This window comes from Watersipora subatra, chromosome 6, assembly GCF_963576615.1.
Source record: "Watersipora subatra chromosome 6, tzWatSuba1.1, whole genome shotgun sequence".
NCBI classification, from domain to species: domain Eukaryota; kingdom Metazoa; phylum Bryozoa; class Gymnolaemata; order Cheilostomatida; family Watersiporidae; genus Watersipora; species Watersipora subatra.
In genome coordinates, this window is record NC_088713.1 from 47,933,589 (window position 1) to 47,947,103 (window position 13,515).

Consider the following 13,515-nt stretch of genomic DNA (forward strand, 5'->3'; position numbering starts at 1 on the left):
GGCTAAAGAAGATACCACACATTTACCACTCTCAACACAGGAAGCGCTATTATGTAGGTCATTTTTGAGGCAGTCTGGGCACGTCTTCCTCTTCTGAGCGTTTTAAGCACGATCAAGTTTCGTCGATTTTGATCTTGAAACATCCTGGATGTCAGGTCACCTCAAGCATCTAAAACAATCTCAAATATTAGGAAAATACAGATACTTTCTGATACAATCTAATAAAATTTTGTGCAGGTTCAGTTTTAAACTGGTAGCCATATTGGGTCCTTACCAACATATTGTTTACAGCAGGGATTTTAAACTCAATTGTACAAAGGGCTGAATTTCAAAATAATACATTCCTAGTTTTTTACCATCCTCCAGTTGTAGTTGTGGTTCATTTTTATTTTCCATTCCTTCACACTCTGTGCTAAACACCTTTTATGTTATTTATAACTTGGACATTTCTAATTTTTCACTAGTTTTCAGCTATAGCTTACCATGATTTTTTTTACTGCCATACACCTGTAACTGTGCCTGTAGATGGCTGCTTGTATGAATACTGTCAATATGGTAATTGTTTTATAGTGTGAAGGAGGTAGTTGGTTGCCATATGAACAGATTTTCCGGCTGCTGTCCAGTTTAACTTCTTGAGAGACAAAACTGAATGCTGATTGGGTTACCATAACTACTGGAATAGCTATTTATTCACCTCGATTGAACCTCTAATCGGTAAGCTAAACAAACATACAGTTCGACTGATCAATCGATGAACACAAAATTGTTATTTGCTTCTACTATAAATATCTGAACTAAAACTGACAAGATACTTGCAGGAGTATCTTTACAAGATACTCCTGCAAGTATCTTGCCGATTTAAAAAAAAAGCATACAAACTGGTTTCTGTGGCAAGTTCCAATCTGTCTGCTATCAACGCTGTTTAGCGTCTGAAGAATAATTTTCTAAATAAAAAAAGATAGGTTTTTGCGTGGCAAGTTCCAATTCACTTTTCCGTAGCTGTTCAATACTGTAAGTTGCCACATTACCAACCAGACTGTCCACCATTGATGCTGTGTTAGCATCTGAAAAATAATTTTTTAAATAAAAATAGATAGCAACTGTCTTATCATCAGCCGAGGGATTCTCTCCATCGGATGAAGTCAGCATTGTGTTGCACTTGCAAAAATAATGCTGTCGAATAGTTCAGAATAATTTGCTGTGATAGAATAGGTTTCATTTTACATCTCATATGATGTAAAACGAATGACAGTGGGCAAGTGAGCAGTCGCGTGACACCGTTGGTAGGGTAACGCTGTACCATGCGGGAAGTAGCGAGTTCCAATCCTGAATGATACATTCTTTTTTTACAGTCATCAACTGTGGCTTCAGGCAGGTGAACAAAAACTATTATTGTAGTGAAGGTTCTTGAATAAATGTATAAAATTAACCCAAAGTTTACTTATTTGGTTCAAACGCTATGTCTTAGTATTTAGTCTTTTTTATAGCTCTCACTAGATCTGACAGCTTCCAAAGGAGTTGTTGATACCATTCTAATTGCTCTTTACTAGTATCACAAAATATTAAATACTTTTGTAACCGTAAGCTTTTACACTGAGGTGTCTTACGTTTTACAACGTTCATATTGTTTCTGTGTAAGGGTGGCCAGTAGATATCAACTTTGGCAAATACTGAATTTTCACTAAAAAAGGATACATTACATGTATAGTAGTTTTTGCATATCCATAGTACAGTCGACCTTCGCTTCTTTGGAGTTTACTTTCCTGTACTTACAATTGTTCAGGCAACGTCCAGGGCCTGGACAATTTTTTAGTGTGGTGGTGTCTGTCTGAAAAGGGACATTTTTTACTGACAGGTGGCCCTCGCCACAGACGACGCCAGCGCGTAAGCTTCCTTGTAGAATGTTGTACTGTAATTATCATTTGTTATTATTACTGTTTCTCATGTTATACGGTACCCTATTGCAGGTATAACCATATTTCACTCTCATTTATACTGTCCAGGCATATTGTACCATATTGTAACCTAGTAGTATGTGTGAGAGACAATATAATAGTGTTCAATGCCCAAACTCCTTCAATGGGCCATTCTGTGTTAGTTTAAACAAACGAGGGTGTCTATATGCTAATATAAGATATAGACATTCCTCACTTGTTAATATTGACACATAAACATGTGTCTATTATAGGTTAATATAACATATAAACATATGTCTATGATAAAGCCACCACCTTCAACTCACTGTAACTGTATTCATAATTTCAGCAGTTTCCTATCAGCTAGAAAAGCGCATATCTTTGGCCAAGAGCCAAATATAAGCGTGTTACCTTGAGACTTTAGCCTCTAGAGCAGCAGCGGGTTTTTAGCCTGGGTTTGATACGAACACTAGGGGTTCAGTGAGTCCATATCCGGGGAGGGAGGGGGGGTTTCAGTGAGTCCATCTCCGGGTTCAGTGAGTCGGCCTCAGGGCCCCAGTGTGGTTTCTGCTGTTGCATCCCCTCTGTTGCATCCCCTCTGTTGCATCCCCTCTGTTGCAACAACAGGAATCACACCGATTTTCAAGGTCATGTCTTTATAAAAAATATGTAATTTGGTGTGAGTTCATGCACTGTACAGTGTGCCCTCGGATTACGATGATCCTGTTATACGATTTTTTCCTTGCGATGTAGAACTCGTTTATTTTTCGCCCTCTTTTTACAAAATTTTTTTTGCCCTCTCCTTACGAAATATTTTTCGCCATACGATTTAATATGTACAGTATGTATATAAAATTTTATGATTATTACCAGGGGTGTTTGCATTAGATAGTTACCATGGGTTTTCATATCCCTCCATACAAAATTTTCACCTTACGACGCCACAACTGCAATAAATTAAAATTGTATGGTGAGGGTCAACTGTATTGGTTTTGTTCTTTGAACCCAATAGCTTTACTGTAGTTCATTTTTTACACCAGTTAAACATATATGTCTTGAATGTGAAAAAAAACATACTTAATTTTTAATGAAAGCGATTTTAAATGAAAGTAAATATGAAACTTGTGGAGTTCAGTATGTCCAACAAGGATAAGAGTCACTTCCCAAGCATAGATTTCTCCAATATTGAGCATCTGCAGCGCTGTAACATTTACTAGCCAATTTTTACTCTAGATAGAGTCGTGTCTGTCTGTGTGAAGCCATGCATAGAGGTTAGAAGAAAATGCATCAAACAGCGATCGAACCAATATATTCAGCTTGGCAGCCAGGCGCATTATCAACTGCAACACTCAGCCACCTTGCTGCATACTGGATTAATTATGCACATAATTATTACACTTGATGATGCCAGCGTACAAGTCTTTACTATAATAAGAGATGTGCCCATTTTTTCGAAGCTACATCTGGGGGTTGGAAAAAAATATTGTATCATATCAGGTATCGAACTCGCAATTTTCAGAATCACATTTTCAGAACAGAATTACAGAATAGTTGTACGTATAGTGATAACAGCTAACGATCTCACAGCACATCGGTCTGCCTAGGTTCTGGTCAATGATACTGTTAGCTTCTTTGTTAACTGTTGCATCATTCGCTGACTTCTTTGTTAACTGTTGCCTCATTCGCTGACTTCTTTGTTAACTGTTGCCTCATTCGCTGACTTCTTTGTTAACTGTTGCCTCATTCGCTGACTTCTTTATTAACTGTTGCCTCATTCGCTGAAAGTTTTATAGTCTAGTTGCTGCCAACCAACTGTTGTCGATTGGCAGCTATTCACAAGTTATGATTAATCTTTGCAGATGGGATGTATTATCTTTCCTACATCTATATCATTCCACTGTTGCCATGTTTCAGGATGTATGGGTTTTGGTAGACTCTATTTGTTGGTGCAGTGGACCATCCTGCCACGTAAATAATTCCTTCCGAGAACGTTTACGTTATATGCTATACAAACTATGAAATACATGCAAATTGCCCATCTGTTCTAAGATATGATCAAACTCACACGTTTGGCCCTTGAAATAGAAAAAAATCAACTTATTAATTTGATGACTATTCAGTAAATTTATTATTTGTTTGTATCGTCAACCTTTTTCTTTTTCAATATCCCTTTCACTTGGTTTAAGGTTCATGGTTTAAGGTTATGGTGATTTTACATTAAGAGAAGCGCAAACCTTCAATTTAAATCAATTTGTTTCGGGTTTTTTCTAGACAGCAAAATAAATGCTGCAAAAAATTGTATGTTTTAAATGGAATTTCTTGTGTAATCTGAAGCAAAAACTACATCAACACTTTAAATTAAGTGCAATTTACGTGAAAGAAGGTTTACATCATAGGGGTGTTGACTGTACATTCGCTCTGCTAGATCAGTATATAGATTAGTGACTTCCTTTTGCTGTAATTTGAGACAGCACAAAAATAACAGCCTATAAAAGAAAATTTTGGTAGTATTTTGTAACCTGTTGTATGTAGTATGTGGTATAAGAAGTAGTTTGGAGTTCCAATAAGAATAATCATATCCCAAAGCTATATTTTAGTAAAAATAATATCACACAGTTGCAGATTGGAGCAAGGATTATAATCACTAGTACGCTGGCGGCCCCTGTGTCATAATTATGTGCACAATTACTCCTGGATGTTGATAGGTTGCTGGGTGGCTCAATCAGTAGTGCGCCAGGCTGAGAATCCACCAATCCTGGTTCAATTCCTGTATTGTGTAATCATTTTTCCTAACCTTCTTAAGGCAGGTTTACACTATATCGTCGTATTTCGGAGTTGATACCGAAATACTTTGGTGATAGTCGATGCTAACAATGTTCACACTATTACAAACCTATCCATCAAAAACTAGTCCTGCAGCGACTATCATAAACGGATATGAACAAATCACTCTCTCAGCGACCGCGATTTACCATCGCCGAAATGGTTCACATTTGGAAGGCGTTCGTCGATGATTGGTGAAATATCAGGAAGCTTGACAGCTGCAAACTTTCTCGATGTGTCCGCGATGCTTCTCGATGCCATCGATTCATGGTTCACATAATCAACGATGAATGCTGAAAGGGAAATGCTGATAAACGGCGACATAGTGTGAACCGGCTTTTAGTGTGGTTTCAGACAGACATTAGAACATGACTCTTATAGTAAAGAATATAATGGGAACCGCGAAGCCAGCTTCATGCTACGCGTAACGACAAGATGTCCAATAGTACCTAGCCTGTCTTGACAAACTGTTGTTTTTGCGGAGTTGTCCCCCGTCGAGCAGGCGAGCAACAACAGCTTGTCACAAGACGTACTGCACCTGATGCATCAGCTGCACTTATAGGGAGTTGTTCTCTTCCGTCTACGCGGCTTGGCTGCGATGTTATGTCGGTCGCTCCATTGGTAATCATAACGGATTTCACGCACAAATTTATGTAGAAAAGCCTACAACGTTTAACCAAAGACCAGTCTCTGTGATAAACTTTAGTAAAACTTAAGAATAAAATAAACTTAAAATAAAATCCATAAGAACAAATAAAACTGACTGATACAAAAATAGAAATAAAACTGACTGAGCGCACAAATAACGACATGTTTAGTCGTTGTTGTTGCCTAAGTTCTCAAATTCTAATAAAGTTTACCGCAGAGACTGGTCGCCAGTTAAACGTTCTTATTTTAATTTTTCTACATACAATTTTGCGTGAAATCCGTTATGATTATAAATGGAGCGACCGACATAACATCGCAGCCAAGCCGCGTAGACGGGAGAGAACAACTCCCTATAAGTGCAGCTGATGCATCAGGTGCAGTACGTCTTGTGACAAGCTGTTGTTGCTCGCCCGCTCGACGGGGGAAAACTCCGCAAAAACAACAGTTTGTCAAGACAGGCTAAATAGTACCCTACAGGATAAAATCATTCGCGGAGTTAAATTTCGCGAAAACTGTATTTTCATGCATATTCGCGGACCAAATTATTTGCTGATAAACACATTCACGAATAAGTTAATCTGTGAAAGCAGCTAGCAATGGAGTAAAATCTTCACGCGCGTATACCACGTGTTTAGGTTTCTGTTTAGCTAAGAATTTTATGTTGATCATGCTAAGCTATAATTCTTTAGCAGCATCCAGAGGTTTTCATGAATGTTCATCGATTTGGAGGCCTTTGGTGAACCAACAACTTGTGTGTGGTAAGTTATGAGTTCTTTCAACATAAAGAACTGTAAGAGATTTTTTTTGATGAAAATGTCGTGCTGAATTCCGAATAACTTGTGACAACCTTGAAAAGATTTGTAAAGAAGTGTGATGCATGGCAATGGGCTTAACTTAAAGCCTCGGCTAAGATTTTAAAAGAGTTTGGAACTCAGCTACACTGTATGTTCACTAACTCTACCTAGCCGCTAGTTTTAATTTGAGGTAGTATTTTTCTACCTTGTGTTCAAAATAAAACTAATTATTCGCAAATTTCAATAGTTCACGGATTTGACTGTACACAAACTCGCGAATTATTAAATCCATCGAATATTTTGATCCTGTAGGGTCTTTTTACAAGCGCTGCATGAGTACATGCACATTATTAATTATTATCCCAATTGGTCGTATAGTGGGTTGTATGCCTGTCTGGAGAACTGGAGATTATGAGTTCAAATCGAGTTCAAGCGGGTTTTTCAGTCATGAAACTTTATCACTACAACTGAACATCTATATGACAAACGACCAACACCGAGATTTGTATATGCTGTGAATTATATAGATTAATTATAGTATTGCAAAATATATAACAAAATACAGTTCGAAGAACCAATAACAGTAGAACAAATGTGTCACTCGGTGTCTCAAGGTATTGACATATTAAACCATAACTGTCCTGTACAACTTTTATCATAAGTACTAGGTAAATCAGAGACGCTGATTCCGATTTGTACTCAAAATAAAGATTGGTCCACTAACTTTCAGAGTATTGAAGGCTTTTTTACAGTGTTTTAATATCGGTCTCGAAAACAACACGATCGGCACAACAAGCTCCGCCCATAAATACGTGACGTAACCTAGTAGCTTTTTAGGATCGGAATTTAGGAATGTTTAGAGTGATCTAGAATAATAGAGAATAATAGAGAATAATTATAGGTGTTTTACAATCCATTATTATCTAAATTCAGTCTTAAAAATAATCTCAGTCTTTTCTGAGAGGTAAATAAGCCATTTAGCATTGCATACTTAAAAATGAGCTAAAAAAGCGTGATAACAACGCTAGCTTGTGATAAAATCGCGCTTTTGTGAGCTCATTTTTTTGGTTTTCAGCCTATTTAAACATCATGTAACAAGCTACGAGCAATTTTAAATAGTTTATATAACTTTCATAAAAGACTGAGATTATTTCACAGGCTGGATTTAGTTAAAAATGGGTTTTAAGACATCCCTCTCTATTATTCTAATTTGGACTAAACATCCCTAACTTCCATTCCTGAAAAAGCTAGGTTTCGTCACATATTTATGGGCGGAGCTTGTTATGCTGATTATGTTGTTTTAGAGATTGCTATTGAAACGCTTTAAAAAGCCTTAATGACTTTGAAGGTTAGTGGACCAATCCTTATTTTGAGTACAAAATCGGAATCAGCGTGTCTGATTTACCTAGAAACTACGATTAAAGCTTTACGTGACAGTTATGGTTTAAGAATGATTAGGGGAGAACCTATGGCGCCTTACAGTGCCTCGCGTTGCGCGTTCACAACTCGAGTTGTACAACTCGAGTTGCTGTGTTGTCCAACTCGAGTTGCCGAATTGTACAACTCGGCTTGGGTTTATGACCTCGAGTTGTGTTACCTATACGCAAAACTAACACGGGTTTGTAAAAAAGCAAAGTGAGTATTTGGGGTGTCTCATTTACAGAAATATAATAATGATAATTTAAATATGTATACATATTTAAATTATATATTGGCGAGATTTGCGCATATTCATTTCTATAAATATAAAGAGACAAAAACAATTGTAGAATGTAAAAAGCAAACTAAAAACAATCTATATGAGAGCCGAGCAGCGAAATTTTTTCCCAAACAGGTTTACATACGGCAGTAAAATTTTGGCTCATGATTGGCTTTAGTAACTGAGTTTTAGTAATCAAAACCCTTCATCATTACATTGAAAGTCAATAGTTATAATTAGAGAGGAACACAAAATTCCAAAATTTTATTCAAAATGGCGTAAATTAATGGGTTTTAAGTGAGGGGCTCTTACGTTTTAACAGCCCTTTTTGAATGATAACATCAGTTTTGCTACGTTATTTAGAATTTTGTGTTCCTTTTTAATTATAACTATTGATTTCTAATGTAATTATGTAAGTTTTGGTTACTAAAACTCAATTACTAAAGCCAATCATGAGCCAAAATTTTACTGCCGTATGTAAACCTGTTTGGGAAAAAGAAATTCGCAGCCAGCCGGGCAACTTCTTTTGCAAATAAAAAAGAGTCATCTCTCTAGAATCTGACCAGAAACTGAATGAACACCGAAAATGAACATAGAAATTATTTCAACGGCGTTTAATGATGCACAAAAAATTCCATACATATAGAAAATATTGCTAGAGAAAATGAAACGATGAGATGTTCTCAAGCCGAGTTGTTGAACTCGAGTTGCTGTTGAAAGAACTCGGCTTGGGTTTTGATGAACTCGAGTTGTACAACTCGAGTTATATTTACAAACTCGAGTTATACAACTCGAGTTGTGCAACTCGAGTTGTAAAACTCGAGTTGCAAACTCGGCACAGTATAATTTTAATAATTCGCAATTAGTTCTAGTTTTACAGTACATACATAGTTTAATTTCTATTAGCTAACGGGTGCCTATTGATGTATCATTGTTAATATAACCAGATCTACGGTTATGCTACCGTAATACCATTATATTGCACCTTACTTTTGAAAAGTCGCGTTGCGCGTTCACAACTCGAGTTGTGCAACTCGAGTTGTGAACGCGCAACGCGAGGCACTGTAAGGCGCCATAGAGAACCTGAATATTGAATAAGTGTGTCTTCTACTAACAGTCTCCCAGGCTGATGAACGTCTCGATAAAGACTAAGCTGAATATACCTTAGGCCAAATGTATGTCTGTCAAATGTGTTTCCACAAAAAGTTTAGTCCCAGTTATAAGGTTAGTGTCTGGTAACAGTGAATAGGCGTCTACACTTATGCTGAGGGAATCTGAAACCGCCTATCACCTAGGATATGATTGCTGTAGCCAATGGTTTAAAGTTACTGCTGCATATTGTTGGTTGAGAATTGATAAGATTCATGTATGTGACCATTGATCTCTCTTGGTGTTTTATCAATAGCAGTATATAAATAACATGGTGGTGATAACTCTGTCATGCTCTCATAACTCCCTCTATTTACAGCTCTAGTTTGTCAGTAGACTTTGAAGGGCTGGAGTCCTGGAGTGATCATCAATTTTGCTACATTCATTATAGGAATGCAGCTGTACAAACTAGGCAAACAAGCCGCTGTTAAGTTTATTAACCTTTTGACCTTTGAAAAATGCAACCGCATACACAGTTGAAGACTGGCTCACACTATATCGTATCTCGGCGTTGATGTCACAATACTTTGATGATCGTCGATGATGACGATGTTCTCATTTTTCTTTTTAAATTTTCGCGAAGAAATTTCTTTGTTTCGCATGATTGAAATCAAATACTAGTCTCGCAACAACGATCGAAAATAAATAAATCACGCTATTGGTGACCACGAATTATCGTCGCTGAAATGGTTCACATTTGAAAGGCAGTCATCGATGTTCGGCGAAATATCGGGACAGTTTGACAGCTGCAAACATTCTCGACATGTCCGCGTTGCTTCGTTGATGCCATCGATGTATTGGTCACATAATCGGCGATAAACGTTGAAAGGAAAACGCGGATCTGCAGCTATATAGTGTGATCCAGGCTTAGATTGGGCACTAATTGTTCAGCATGTTTTTTATGAAGAACTCGGGCTTGAAAATAGTTTTAGTGACTTGACAGAAGGTCAGAACATGACAGCCGGACATGACCTTATTATAGTATAGATTACATATCACATATATTCTGATGCTGTAATACACTATTTATAATTATATATTACATATATTAGGTGTAAGATATTACATAATATATATGTAAAACATTAAGTAATATCATCATTTAATATGTATCAAATATATCATAGTTTTGTAATACATAATATCTAATCATATATTAAATATATTATGTACAAAATCCTATGTAATATTGTGACGTATTACAAGACGCATTACATATAACTATATAATATTGTTATTATGACGCATTACATATAAAATATTGTGTAATAGCATGACAAGTTATGTATATACTAGCAGTAAACCCTTTGATACCCAGGATTCCTTTCATTCCCAATCAAATAGGCAATATGTGGGTGTTTAACTCTTTCGCTGCTGCATTAAATTCTGACGGATTGATTATTCTGCTCAAATAAATTCAAACGGATTTTCAAAAAACTGATATACCGCTGGTATTTAAGAAATATCTCGAGAATAGAAGCAGATATCGTTTAACTGTAAAATGCATCTTGTTCAGAACAAAATTTCCTATCAGATGAGTATAAATTTGTTTTGTGAGTCTCACTCTCACAATTTTTTTAAGGCTTTCCTTGACGCAGTGTCTTTCTTAGTGCCATGACGATAACAATCTGGTTTTGCCGTTTTGAAAAATAATTAGAAATGGAATTGGTGAGCCTTATTGGTTGCACGTGCTTGACAGCAAAGTTGTTTTATCGGAGACAAAATTTGATTAATCTAGCTAATGTGTAGGCTTTGTAATAAAAAGAACAGTGAAACCCTGTCGATAAGCAGATACATCAGTACATCAGCTTACGGTCAGTGCTTATACTACCACAAAAGCCGATACATCGGCTTATGGTAGCGAAAGTGTCAAAAGGCTGTTTATCATGAACCAGATGTAGTTTGACACCCAATTTTTTTACCGACCTGACAGAACACACGAAGCATATGCATGTAAAGTTTTGAAAATCAACCTAAAAATCTGGAAATGCATAGTGTTTGCGCAGACTAACAACACACTATAACAAAGTGTGGTTTATTAATATAGATTTTGTGTGTGTTGATTTTGGAATATTTAAACAAGTTTTATGAAAGCGAACATTAAAATCAACTGCAGTAGAGGCTTCTATAACGTATACCTCTTATATCGTAAATTCCAGATGACGTAAAGAATTTGTGAAGTTTCGGGAAAGTTCTCAACTTCGATTTGAGTGTTAATTCATTTCGCTGCACTTGTGAGAGACGAAATTATGTGCGTATAGCGCTATATCTATTATATATATATACAACTTCCATCACATTCTAGTTCGTCGTGATAGATTGCCAGATGTGATGACAAAACAGAGAGTATGTAGCTGCGCAATAGTTCATAAAAGATTCATAAATGGTTCATAAATTGTTTCGCCCGCGGCTTTCCACAAAAATTGAACAGCGCTTAACTCTTGCGTTGACTGCCGGCAACTACGGGTGGTACCTGGCGTGTACCGTGGTACCTGCGGTGCTGTCGCCGATGCTTTGCGACGTATATGAAAACCAGGCTTAAGCGTGAGTATGTTAATGGATGTAATAAATGTTATTACAATCATTAATCACTACAGTCAGTAGAATGATTATAGTTCAGTGGTTCATATCACTGGTATTCAGACCTGGAGGCACCAGGATCTAATCTTCTGCGAACCAGATTTTTCATTGGTAAATTTTAATCGTTGGAACTGAACACAGGGATGACCAACAAAAAGACAAAGACTGGGATTTATATATATATATATATATATTATGATTTAGCCAGCAATTAAAATGCTTTGTTGGCAGCATATGAATTCACTTTCAAAAAAGCAGACAAAACGAGGAAAATTTAAAAATTGTGGTTAACATAATTATGATACAATAATTATATTACTGTGTAAAAAGTACATTTAATATATACAATATATATTAATATATATTTCATAAACAATGTAGCAGAGAGTCGGGCGCTGCATGAGATTTATTTTATTTTCAATCAGATAACCAGCTAGGGAGTGTTCAACTTCTTTCGGGACCCTTCTTCTTCTTTTGTTCAGCTTCTTATCATCAATAGGGTTTCACTTTTCTTTTCATTACCAAGCCTCCACATTCGCTAGACCAATCAAATTTTGTCTCCAACAAAATAACCTTGCTGCTAATCACATGCAACCAATCAAAAATCTTTTTGCGCAGCAATTCCATTTCTAATCATTTTTCAAAACGGGAAAACCAAATCGCTATCGTCATGGCAATAAGAAAATCACCGTGTTCGTTCGATGCAAATGAAGGTCAGAAATTTTGTGAGAGTGGGATTCACTAAACAGTTTTACACATATCCTGTAGGGAATTTTGTTCTAAATAAAATGCATTTTACAGTAAAGCAATATCTGCATTGATTCTCGAGATATTGCATAAATACTTGTAATATATCGCTTTTTCAAAAATTGCTATATCGCTATACAGAATTTAATACAGTCTTAATTAGGTCAGAACAGCGAATTTAGCGCAGTAGTGAAAAAGTTGAAAGATTAGTATTGCAAGTTCGAATCCTGCACCATGCAACATTTTTTCCCAATCTACCGCTGTGGTTTTGGATGATTGGGCAAAAATATTGCATCAAACAGGATTCAAACCCGCCACAATGGGCCTCATCATCCAGCTCACTACCACCTGCACCAATCATTCTCTTTGTATGTTTTAGAATTAATGTGCGCACACTTATTCTCTCTCATTATTGACACACCGGATGATCGAAGTATAGCCCAAAGTACTGTAGTGAAAGAGGTTGATGTCAGAGTCAGTTAACTGATGGTAGTGTACTAGTTTAGATCGCTGGTCTTCAGACCTGGAGGTTCCGAACTCAAATCTTCTGCTAGGCGGTTTTTTCATTGCTAGGTTTTAACCTTAAAACTGGACGAACACTCACATCTATATGTGTCGTCACTAGCTGTGCCACCCGGCGTCGCACGGGTAATAAAAAGGTTTTTGTTCAAAACATTTATTAGTATTTAACATATAAGAATGTTTGCCGTTTTAACTTTCCAACTACATATCATGAGAAAAGTGTTTTGTGTAGTTGAAATAAATTAAGAGAGAAAATAAAAACAACTGGAAATGTTTTCAAACTTTATCAAAAAGCAGTAACTTTCAGACTTCACAACTTAAAAGAAATGTTTCGGTGAAATGAATTAGAAGGAAAAAATAAAAATGTAAAGGTGTTTAAATGTAAATGTGAAATCATTTGCAAGTAATGACTAAATATAGTCTGTTTCGCTACGATTACAATTAGAAATTATTTGGTATACAAATATATGATATCAGTTCGTTTCAGTGTTGGCACGCAAAAATTGCCATTTTGTGGTTATGATCTGCAAGACAATATAACATTACGATGCACTACCTGGAAAGTTCTTACATTCGAGACAGCTGTGTAACATAAATGCTGAAACTAACTTAAAGGTTGACTTGCAACAAAATTCAC

At 36.4% G+C, this 13,515-nt stretch overlaps 1 protein-coding gene across 2 annotated transcripts in view; it reads left to right on the top strand.

Annotated features, from left to right (window-relative positions):
- Positions 1–577: 577 nt before the first annotated feature.
- Positions 578–13,515, top strand: part of LOC137398495 (long-chain fatty acid transport protein 2-like) — a 49,579-nt gene continuing 36,641 nt past the window's right edge. The window contains exons 1-2 of one of the 2 annotated variants that reach the window (XM_068084612.1): positions 578–714; positions 7,486–7,529. The gene's annotated coding sequence lies outside the window, so the exon portion shown is untranslated. The remainder of the gene's footprint in view (positions 715–7,485; positions 7,530–13,515) is intronic. The other variant, XM_068084610.1, reaches the window with a different exon arrangement.